This window comes from Siphateles boraxobius, unplaced genomic scaffold (genome assembly GCF_051911475.1).
Source record: "Siphateles boraxobius isolate OS27281-9 unplaced genomic scaffold, OSU_SipBor_1 63, whole genome shotgun sequence".
NCBI classification, from domain to species: domain Eukaryota; kingdom Metazoa; phylum Chordata; class Actinopteri; order Cypriniformes; family Leuciscidae; genus Siphateles; species Siphateles boraxobius.
Genome location: NW_027509190.1, coordinates 3,262,518 through 3,272,966, shown reverse-complemented (window position 1 = coordinate 3,272,966; position 10,449 = coordinate 3,262,518). Strand labels below are relative to the sequence as shown.

The following is a 10,449-nucleotide window of genomic DNA, read 5'->3' as shown; positions in this document are numbered from 1 at the left end:
CTATTGATGAGGTGCATGTGCTTTTTAGAAGATGGCTCCTTCCCATAATCTGCTCTGCAAGCAGTGTGACAGTCTGTGAATTCCACAAACAACAGAACAGAGGTCATTCGGCACCCACCTAGTGTCATTCGGCATGGCAGTCTGCCTACAGCTCCTTGGTACGATGGCCTTCACCTGTCTCAAAAGTAAGGGTTTTGTAGCGAATTGCAGCATTTATATTTAAAACGCATCCACTTGTTTCCGCCCAGTTTTGAACTGAGGACCTTTCGCGTGTAAAGCAAACGTGATAACCACTAAACTTCCGAAACTTGATTTGGACGTCAGTCCCACCGCTTCTGGGGTACGCTTGTTCAAAAGCGACTGAAACTATAGACTGCCCAGTGTTTTAAAAATGGCAAAAAGCTGCTAATTTTGTTTGCAGACCAAACATTTTTTATTACTGTACAGGAAACCTCAACGGTCATTTGTTTTATTTTTGTCCTTTTCTAAAGAGATTAAACCACAAACATCCCTGCAAGTGTACTGACCTGCTCAACAGAAAATCGCATACGAAATTTTTGCAAAAACCACCCACTGTTTCCACCCAGTTTCGAACTTGGGACCTTTTCGCGTGTGAGGCGAACGTGATAACCTCTGCACTACAGAAACACGTCTTCAGGTGGCAGACATAAATCTTTAGGTGCACGCTTGTTAACCCTCTGGGGTCCAAAGTGTTTTTGGGGTTCTGGAGGTGTTCTGACATGCTCTAACATTTGAGCTTTTTTCAGTTATTTATAAACATGTTAATGGCAAAGGTGTAAATTCACTCTATATAGCACAAACAGGGCTACCATAATATGTTAGCAAGATGTATGTACATGTTTGTATTTTTGAGAGAATATTGTTTATGCATGGTTATTGAAAAAACTAAAACTTAAAGTCTCTGAAATAAGGCCACAAAACACATACTAAATATGTGTCCACAAGACTTTTGACTAATTGATGTTCTCGCCTAGGATTTTTGCTTCAAAATGATCTGAAAATCATCCTTCCAAATCATTCACATAAAACAATACATTGATTTAAATTTAGTAAAACACTTTTTGTTTGGAAAGGCAATATGCGAAATGGGCGTGACTCATGTATAATGGTCTGATTCACACCTGTGAAGACAAAAGACATGCTTAATGAGCCTGCATAATGAGCTTTCCACAGGTGTGTCACTGAGCCACAAGAAAGAATACAAGGACACAAGAAAAGAAATGTGTATATATACTACAAAATTGGTTCACAGTTGGAAACATCTATAAAAAAATAGTATTTTTCCACTTGTATTTTTGCTTGCAAATTGTATAATATCCAAGGTGAACATTTCTAGTAATTGTGTAGTTAATTCTCATTCTGTATTTTCAGAAAGTTTTGAATATGTATCCTCTCCCCAAATTTGTCACTAATAAAACACAATACAAATAATTTGAAGAGAAGGCTTATATTGACCTTTTAAGATTTTGTTTACATCTACCTTGTAAATATATTATTTGCTATTTTATTAAAAAGGTTACAATTACAGCAACAATTAAAATAACAATATTTCAAGTGTAATATTTCTTTGTAAAAACTAAAGTGTACATTTTATCATACATATTTCAAATTTAAGGATTCATTAGTTTGAATAAAGCCTACATTGGAACAAACACTATAATAGCATCCTAGTTGATGACTTTATTTTTGACAAAACAAACATAGCCTAATATATTTAACATTTGAGCAGAAATTGGTGAACAAAAGCTTATTCAATGTGGCAGTAGTCTATAGTTTAGGCTACAGTAAACAGTTAATAATCTATTTAAAACTAGTCAACAAAATGTTGTCTTTCATATTTCTTCTGTAACATAGGCATATTGTTTGTTGTTTTTATGATAGCCTATATAAGGGCATATAAATATTAATTTGCAGTTTAATACGTTGCTAATACAAAGACATTTTAACTTTATTTCAACCTATTTCAGTCGATTTTCACTCATCTCAGTATAGCAATAGGGTTTGGTAAAAACTGTTCAGTTCATTCATTCACACACGCGATTCATATTTAAACAGTCTTTTTGCAGTTTACATACACTATGATATCGCGATTAGAACAATAATAAAAAAACTTACTTCTCAGATGGATATTTCATATTTCTTTGTAAAAACTAAATTATACATTTTATCATACATATTTCAAAGTTAAGGATTCATTAGTTTGAATAAAGCATACATTGGAACAAACACTATAATAGCATCCTACTTGATGACTTTATTTTTGACAAAACAAACATAGCCTAATATATAACATTTGAGCAGAAATTGGTGAACAAAAGCTTATTCAATGTGGCAGTAGCATATTTTACATTAAACAGTTAATAATCTATCAAAAACTAGTCAACAAAATGTTGTCTTTCATATTTCGTCTGTAACATAGGCATATCGTTTGTTGTTTTTATGAGCCTATATTAGGGCATAAATTTTAATTTGCAGTTTAATACGTTGCTAATACAAAGACATTTTAACGTTATTTCAACATATTTCAGTCGATTTTCACTCATCTCAGTATAGCAATAGGGTTTGGTAAAAACTGTTCAGTTCATTCATTCACACACAGACGCGATTCATATTTAAACAGTCTTTTTGCGGTTTACATACACTATGATATCGTGATTAGAACAATAATAATAAAGAAATTACTTATGAGATGGATCCGTTGCTCCTCGGAATGAAAAAAAAAACAGCACGTGTTCTGAGGTAAATGTCCCAGGATTACTCCTCACACAGCCTCACAAGAAGAAATAGTAGGCTACATTAATCTGATGATTACATTTGTTGTGTTATCGCGTTTATGAGGCGCGTTGACACTTTGCATGTGTTGCTTCAGATCATTTGCGTTTGAATACCGCGCGCTCTCCGTGGGCGTGTCAGATTAGCAGAATAATGAGCTAAGAGAACGATAATGAGATCGGCTGACACCTCTCTCTTTTTTAATAGATTACATAAACAGAGAATATTTATTTTAGTTTTGAATTAGATATTTTAAAAGTACAAACTTAAATGATATAAAGATATATTGCTCGTGCTTGTGTGAATAGTATTCGCTGAGCTTTGTTTAAGTTTAGAGACGTGCACCAGAAAAAAATTTAACGGAGACAGAGAGGCAGAAAGCACACCCTGTTTATTTTCTTCATTTTACAAAAGCACACGGTTTTGATGTTAATGTGAGTGTACACAAAAAAAGAAGACCCTCTATAGTTTATAATCATGTATTGATTTTATTTATATGACGTAAAATTACGGAGTATTTTAAGTCTATGTTGCTGCTATGTGGAAAAAAAACGACCCAAGAGAGTTAAAAAGCGTATAAAGGAAATGAGCGCTACACTCACCTAGCGTGGCAAACAGTATAAATTTTCTGTCAGACCCCAACCACTGTTTCTGCTCGGTTTCAAACCGAGGACCTTTCGCGAGTTAGGCGAATGTGATGACCACTACACTACAGAAACCTATTGATGAGATGGATGTGCTTTTTAGAAGATGGCTCCTTCCCATAATCTGCCCTGCAAGCAGTGTGACAGTCTGTAAATTCCACAAACAACAGAACAGAGGTCATTCGGCATGGCAGTCTGCCTACAGCTCCTTGGTACGATGGCCTTCACCTGTCTTAAAAGTAAGGGTTTTGTATCGAATTGCAGCATTTATTTTTAACATGCCTCCACTTGTTTCAGCCCAGTTTTGAACTGAAGACCTTTGCGTGTAAAGCGAACGTGATATCATGGCATGTGCTTTTTAGAAGATGGCTCCTTCCCATAATCTGCTCTGCAAGCAGTGTGACAGTCTGTGAATTCCACAAACAACAGAACAGAGGTCATTCGGCATGGCAGTCTGCCTACAGCTCCTTGGTACGATGGCCTTCACCTGTCTCAAAAGTAAGGGTTTTGTATCGAATTGCAGCATTTATATTTAACATGCCTCCACTTTTTCCCACCCAATTTTGAACTGAAGACCTTTGCGTGTAAAGCGAACGTGATATCATGGCATGTGCTTTTTAGAAGATGGCTCCTTCCCATAATCTGCTCTGCAAGCAGTGTGACAGTCTGTGAATTCCACAAACAACAGAACAGAGGTCATTCGGCATGGCAGTCTGCCTACAGCTCCTTGGTACGATGGCCTTCACCTGTCTCAAAAGTAAGGGTTTTGTAGCATTTATATTTAAAATGCATCCACTTGTTTCCGCCCAGTTTTGAACTGAGGACATTTTGCGTGTAAAGCAAACGTGATAACCACTACACTACGGAAACTTGATTTGGACGGTACCCACCTAGTGTCATTCGGCATGGCAGTCTGCCTACAGCTCCTTGGTACAATGGCCTTCACCTGTCTTAAAAGTAAGGGTTTTGTAGCGAATTGCAGCATTTATATTTAACATGCCTCCACTTGTTTCCACCCAATTTTGAACTGAGGACCTTTCGCGTGTAAAGCGAACGTGATAACCACTACACTACGGAAACTTGGTTTGTATCTCATTCCCGCCTCTTCTAGCGTACGCTTGTTCAAAAGCGACTGAAACTATAGACTGCCCAGTGTTTTTAACATGGCAAAAAGCTGCTAATTTTGTTGGCAGACCGAACATTTTATATTACTGTACAGGAAACCTCAATGTTCATTTGTTTTATTTTTGTCCTTTTCTAAAGAGATTAAACAACAAACATCCCTTCAAGTGTACTGACCTGCTCAACAGAAAATCGCATACGAAATATTTGCAAAAATCACCCACAGTTTCCGCCCAGTTTCGAACTGGGGACTTTTCGCGTGTGAGGTGAACGTGATAACCACTACATAACAAACACGTCTTCAGGTTGCAGACATAAATCTTTAGGTGCACGTTTAATAAAAAGCATATAAAGGAAATAAGCGCTGCACCCACCAAGCGTGCCAAAGAGTTTACATTTTCTGTCAGAATCCAACCACTGTTTCTGCTCGGTTTCGAACCGAGGACCTTTCGCGTGTTAGAAGAATGTGATGACCACTACACTACAGAAACCTATTGTTGAGAGGGATGTGCTTTTTAGAAGATGGCTCCTTCCCATAATCTGCCCTGCAAGCAGTGTGAAAGTCTGTAAATTCCACAAACAACAGAACAGAGGTCATTCGGCACCCACCTAGTGTCATTCGGCATGGCAGTCTGCCTACAGCTCCTTGATACGATGGCCTTCACCTGTCTTAAAAGTAAGGGTTTTGTAACGAATTGCAGCATTTATATTTAACATGCCTCCACTTGTTTCCACCCAATTTTGAACTGAGGACCTTTCGCGTGTAAAGCGAACGTGATAACCACTACACTACGGAAACTTGATTTGGACGGCACCCACCTAGTGTCTTTCGGCATGGCAGTCTGCCTACAGCTCCTTGGTACGATGGCCTTCACCTGTCTCAAAAGTAAGGGTTTTGTAGCATTTATATTTAAAATGCATCCACTTGTTTAAGCCCAGTTTTGAACTGAGGACCTTTTGCGTGTAAAGCAAATGTGATGACCACTACACTACAGAAACCTATTGTTGAGAGGGATGTGCTTTTTAGAAGATGGCTCCTTCCCATAATCTGCCCTGCAAGCAGTGTGAAAGTCTGTAAATTCCACAAACAACAGAACAGAGGTCATTCGGCACCCACCTAGTGTCATTCGGCATGGCAGTCTGCCTACAGCTCCTTGATACGATGGCCTTCACCTGTCTTAAAAGTAAGGGTTTTGTAACGAATTGCAGCATTTATATTTAACATGCCTCCACTTGTTTCCACCCAATTTTGAACTGAGGACCTTTCGCGTGTAAAGCGAACGTGATAACCACTACACTACGGAAACTTGATTTGGACGGCACCCACCTAGTGTCTTTCGGCATGGCAGTCTGCCTACAGCTCCTTGGTACGATGGCCTTCACCTGTCTCAAAAGTAAGGGTTTTGTAGCATTTATATTTAAAATGCATCCACTTGTTTCCGCCCAGTTTTGAACTGAGGACCTTTCGCGTGTAAAGCGAACGTGATAACCACTACACTACGGAAACTGGATTTCGACAGCACCCACCTAGTGTCTTTCGGCATGGCAGTCTGCCTACAGCTCCTTGGTACGATGGCCTTCACCTGTCTCAAAAGTAAGGGTTTTGTAGCATTTATATTTAAAATGCATCCACTTGTTTAAGCCCAGTTTTGAACTGAGGACCTTTTGCGTGTAAAGCAAACGTGATAACCACTACACAACGGAAACTTGATTTGGACGGCACCCACCTAGTGTCATTCGGCATGGCAGTCTGCCTACAGCTCCTTGGTACGATGGCCTTCACCTGTCTTAAAAGTAAGGGTTTTGTAGCGAATTGCAGCATTTATATTTAACATGCCTCCACTTGTTTCCACCCAATTTTGAACTGAGGACCTTTCGCGTGTAAAGCGAACGTGATAACCACTACACTACAGAAAATTGGTTTGGATCTCATTCCCACCTCTTCTAGCGTACGCTTGTTCAAAAGCGACTGAAACTATAGACTGCCCAGTGTTTTTAACATGGCAAAAAGCTGCAAATTTTGTTGGCAGAACGAACATTTTATATTACTGTACAGGAAACCTCAATGGTCATTTGTTATATTTTTGTCCTTTTCTAAAGAGATTAAACAACAAACATCCCTGCAAGTGTACTGACCTGCTCAACAGAAAATCGCATACGAAATTTTTGCGAAAACCACACACAGTGTCCGCCCAGTTTCGAACTGGGGACCTTTCGCGTGTGAGGCGAACGTGATAACCACTACACTACGGAAACACATCTTCAGGTGGCAGACATAAATCTCTAGGTGCACGCTTATTAAAAAGCATATAAAGGAAAGGAGCGCTGCTACCACCTAGCGTGGCAAAAAGTATAAATTTTCTGTCAGAATCCAACCACTGTTTCTGCTCGGTTTCGAACAGAGGACCTTTTGCGTGTTAGGCGAACGTGATGAACACTACACTACAGAAACCTATTGATGAGGTACATGTGCTTTTTAGAAGATGGCTCCTTCCCATAATCTACTCTGCAAGCAGTGTGACAGTCTGTGAATTCCACAAACAACAGAACAGAGGTCATTCGGCATGGCAGTCTGCCTACAGCTCCTGGGTACGATGGCCTTCACCTGTCTTAAATGTAAGGGTTTTGTATCGAATTGCAGGATTTATATTTAACATGCCTCCACTTGTTTCCGCCCAGTTTTGAACTGAAGACCTTTCGTGTGTAAAGCGAACGTGATATCATGGCATGTGCTTTTTAGAAGATGGCTCCATCCCATAATCTGCTCTGCAAGCAGTGTGACAGTCTGTGAATTCCACAAACAACAGAACAGAGGTCATTCGGCATGGCAGTCTGCCTACAGCTCCTTGGTACGATGGCCTTCACCTCTCTCAAAAGCAAGGGTTTTGTAGCGAATTGCAGCATTTATATTTAACATGCCTCCACTTGTTTCCGCCAAGTTTTGAACTGAGGACCTTTCGCGTGTAAAGCAAACGTGATAACCACTACACTACGGAAACTTGATTTAGACGTCAGTCCCACCACTTCTAGGGTACGCTTGTTCAAAAGCGACTGAAACTATAGACTGCCCGGTGTTTTTAACTTGGCAAAAAGCTGCTAATTTTGTTGGCAGACCGAACATTTTATATTACTTCACAGGAAACCTCAATGGTCATTTGTTTTATTTTTGTCCTTTTTTAAAGAGATTAAACCACAAACATCCCTGCAAGTGTACTGACCTGCTCAACAGAAAATCGCATATGAAATTTTTGCAAAAAACACCCACAGTTTCCGCCCAGTTTCGAACTGGGGACCTTTCGCGTGTGAGGCAAACGTGATAACCACTACACTATGGAAACAAGTCTTCAGGTTGCAGACATAAATCTTTAGGTGCACCCTTATTAAAAAGCATATAAAGGAAATGAGCGCTGCACCCACCTAGTGTGGCAAACAGTTAAAATTTTCTGTCAGAATCCAACCACAGTTTCTGCTCGGTTTCGAACCGAGGACCTTTCGCGTGTTAGGCGAACGTGATGAACACTACACTACAGAAACCTATTGATGAGGTGCATGTGATTTTTAGAAGATGGCTCCTTCCCATAATCTGCCCTGCAAGCAGTGTGACAGTCTGCCCAGTGTTTTTAACATGGCAAAAAGCTGCTAATTTTGTTGGCCGAACATTTTATATTACTGTACAGGAAACCTCAATGGTCATTTGTTTTATTTTTGTCCTTTTCTAAAGAGATTAAACAACAAACATCCAAGTCTTCAGGTTGCAGACATAAATCTTTAGGTGCACCCTTATTAAAAAGCATATAAAGGAAATGAGCGCTGCACCCACCTAGTGTGGCAAACAGTTAAAATTTTCTGTCAGAATCCAACCACTGTTTCTGCTCTGCAAGCAGTGTGACAGTCTGCCCAGTGTTTTTAACATGGCAAAAAGCTGTTAATTTTGTTAGGCGAATGTGATGACCACTACACTACAGAAACCTATTGTTGAGAGGGATGTGCTTTTTAGAAGATGGCTCCTTCCCATTATCTGCCCTGCAAGCAGTGTGACAGTCTGTAAATTCCACAAACAACAGAACAAAGGTCATTCGGCACCCACCTAGTGTCATTCGGCATGGCAGTCTGCCTACAGCTCCTTGATACGATGGCCTTCACCTGTCTTAAAAGTAAGGTTTTTGTAGCGAATTGCAGCATTTGTATTTAACATGCCTCCACTTGTTTCCACCCAATTTTGTACTGAGGACCTTTCACGTGTAAAGCAAACGTGATAACCACTACACTACGGAAACTTGGTTTGGATCTCATTCCAACCTCTTCTAGCGTACGCTTGTTCAAAAGCGACTGAAACTATAGACTGCCCAGTGTTTTTAAGATGGCAAAAAGCTGCTAATTTTGTTGGCAGACCGAACATTTTATATTACTGTACAGGAAACCTCAATGGTCATTTGTTTTCTTTTTGTCCTTTTCTAAAGAGATTAAACCACAAACATCCCTGCAAGTGTACTGACCTGCTCAACAGAAAATCACATACGAAATTTTTGCAAAAACCACCCTTAGTTTCCGCCCAGTTTCGAACTGGGGACCTTTCGCGTGTGAGGCGAACTTGATAAGCACTACACTACGGAAACACGTCTTCATGTTGCAGACATAAATCTTTAGGTGCACGCTTATTAAAAAGCATATAAAGGAAATGAGCGCTGCACCCACCTAGTGTGGCAAACAGTTAAAATTTTCTGTCAGAATCCAACCACTGTTTCTGCTCGGTTTCGAACAGAGGACCTTTCTCGTGTTAGGCAAACATGATGAACACTACACTACAGAAACCTATTGATGAGGCACATGTGCTTTTTAGAAGATGGGTCCTTCCCATAATCTACTCTGCAAGCAGTGTGACAGTCTGTGAATTCCACAAACAACAGAACAGAGGTCATTCGGCATGGCAGTCTGCCTACAGCTCCTGGGTACGATGGCCTTCACCTGTCTTAAAAGTAAGGGTTTTGTATCGAATTGCAGCATTTATATTTAACATGCCTCCACTTGTTTCCGCCCAGTTTTGAACTGAAGACCTTTGCGTGTAAAGCGAACGTGATATCATAGCATGTGCTTTTTAGAAGATGGCTCCTTCCCATAATCTGCTCTGCAAGCAGTGTGACAGTCTGTGAATTCCACAAACAACAGAACAGAGGTCATTCGGCATGGCAGTCTGCCTACAGCTCCTTGGTAGGATGGCCTTCACCTGTCTCAAAAGTAAGGGTTTTGTAGCGAATTGCAGCATTTATATTTAAAATGCATCCACTTGTTTCCACCCAGTTTTGAACTGAGGACCTTTCACGTGTAAAGCAAACGTGGTAACCACTACACTTCCGAAACTTGATTTGGACGTCAGTCCCACCGCTTCTAGGGTACGCTTTTTCAAAAGCGACTGAAACTATAGACTGCCCAGTGTTTTTAACATGGCAAAAAGCTGCTAATTTTGTTGGCAGACCGAACATTTTATATTACTGTACAGGAAACCTCAATGGTCATTTGTTTTATTTTTGTCCTTTTCTAAGAGATTAAACCACAAACATCCCTGCAAGTGTACTGACCTGCTCAACAGAAAATCGCATAGGAAATTTTTGCAAAAATCACCCACAGTTTCCGCCCAGTTTCGAACTGGGGACTTATCGCGTGTGAGGCAAACGTGATAACCACTACACTACAAACACGTCTTCAGGTTGCAGACATTAATCTTTAGGTGCACGCTTATTAAAAAGCATATAAAGGAAATGAGCGCTGCACACACCTAGCGTGGAAAAGAGTTAAAGTTTTCTGTCAGAATCCAACCACTGTTTCTGCTCGGTTTCGAACCGAGGACCTTTCGCGTGTTAGGCGAATGTGATGACCACTACACTACAGAAAC

At 40.1% G+C, this 10,449-nt stretch overlaps 6 non-coding genes across 6 annotated transcripts; all 6 read right to left on the bottom strand.

The window, feature by feature from the left end:
- Positions 1-4,234: 4,234 nt before the first annotated feature.
- trnav-uac (transfer RNA valine (anticodon UAC)) lies at positions 4,235-4,307 on the bottom strand. The gene has a single exon. It is a non-coding gene; the product is annotated as a tRNA-Val (tRNA).
- Positions 4,308-5,993: 1,686 nt separating this feature from the next.
- Positions 5,994-6,066, bottom strand: trnav-uac (transfer RNA valine (anticodon UAC)). The gene has a single exon. It is a non-coding gene; the product is annotated as a tRNA-Val (tRNA).
- A 676-nt stretch (positions 6,067-6,742) lies between these two features.
- On the bottom strand, positions 6,743-6,817 carry trnav-cac (transfer RNA valine (anticodon CAC)). Its single transcript has one exon. It is a non-coding gene; the product is annotated as a tRNA-Val (tRNA).
- Positions 6,818-7,824: 1,007 nt separating this feature from the next.
- Positions 7,825-7,897, bottom strand: trnav-cac (transfer RNA valine (anticodon CAC)). The gene has a single exon. It is a non-coding gene; the product is annotated as a tRNA-Val (tRNA).
- Positions 7,898-8,020: 123 nt separating this feature from the next.
- trnav-aac (transfer RNA valine (anticodon AAC)) lies at positions 8,021-8,093 on the bottom strand. The gene has a single exon. It is a non-coding gene; the product is annotated as a tRNA-Val (tRNA).
- A 2,283-nt stretch (positions 8,094-10,376) lies between these two features.
- On the bottom strand, positions 10,377-10,449 carry trnav-aac (transfer RNA valine (anticodon AAC)). Its single transcript has one exon. It is a non-coding gene; the product is annotated as a tRNA-Val (tRNA).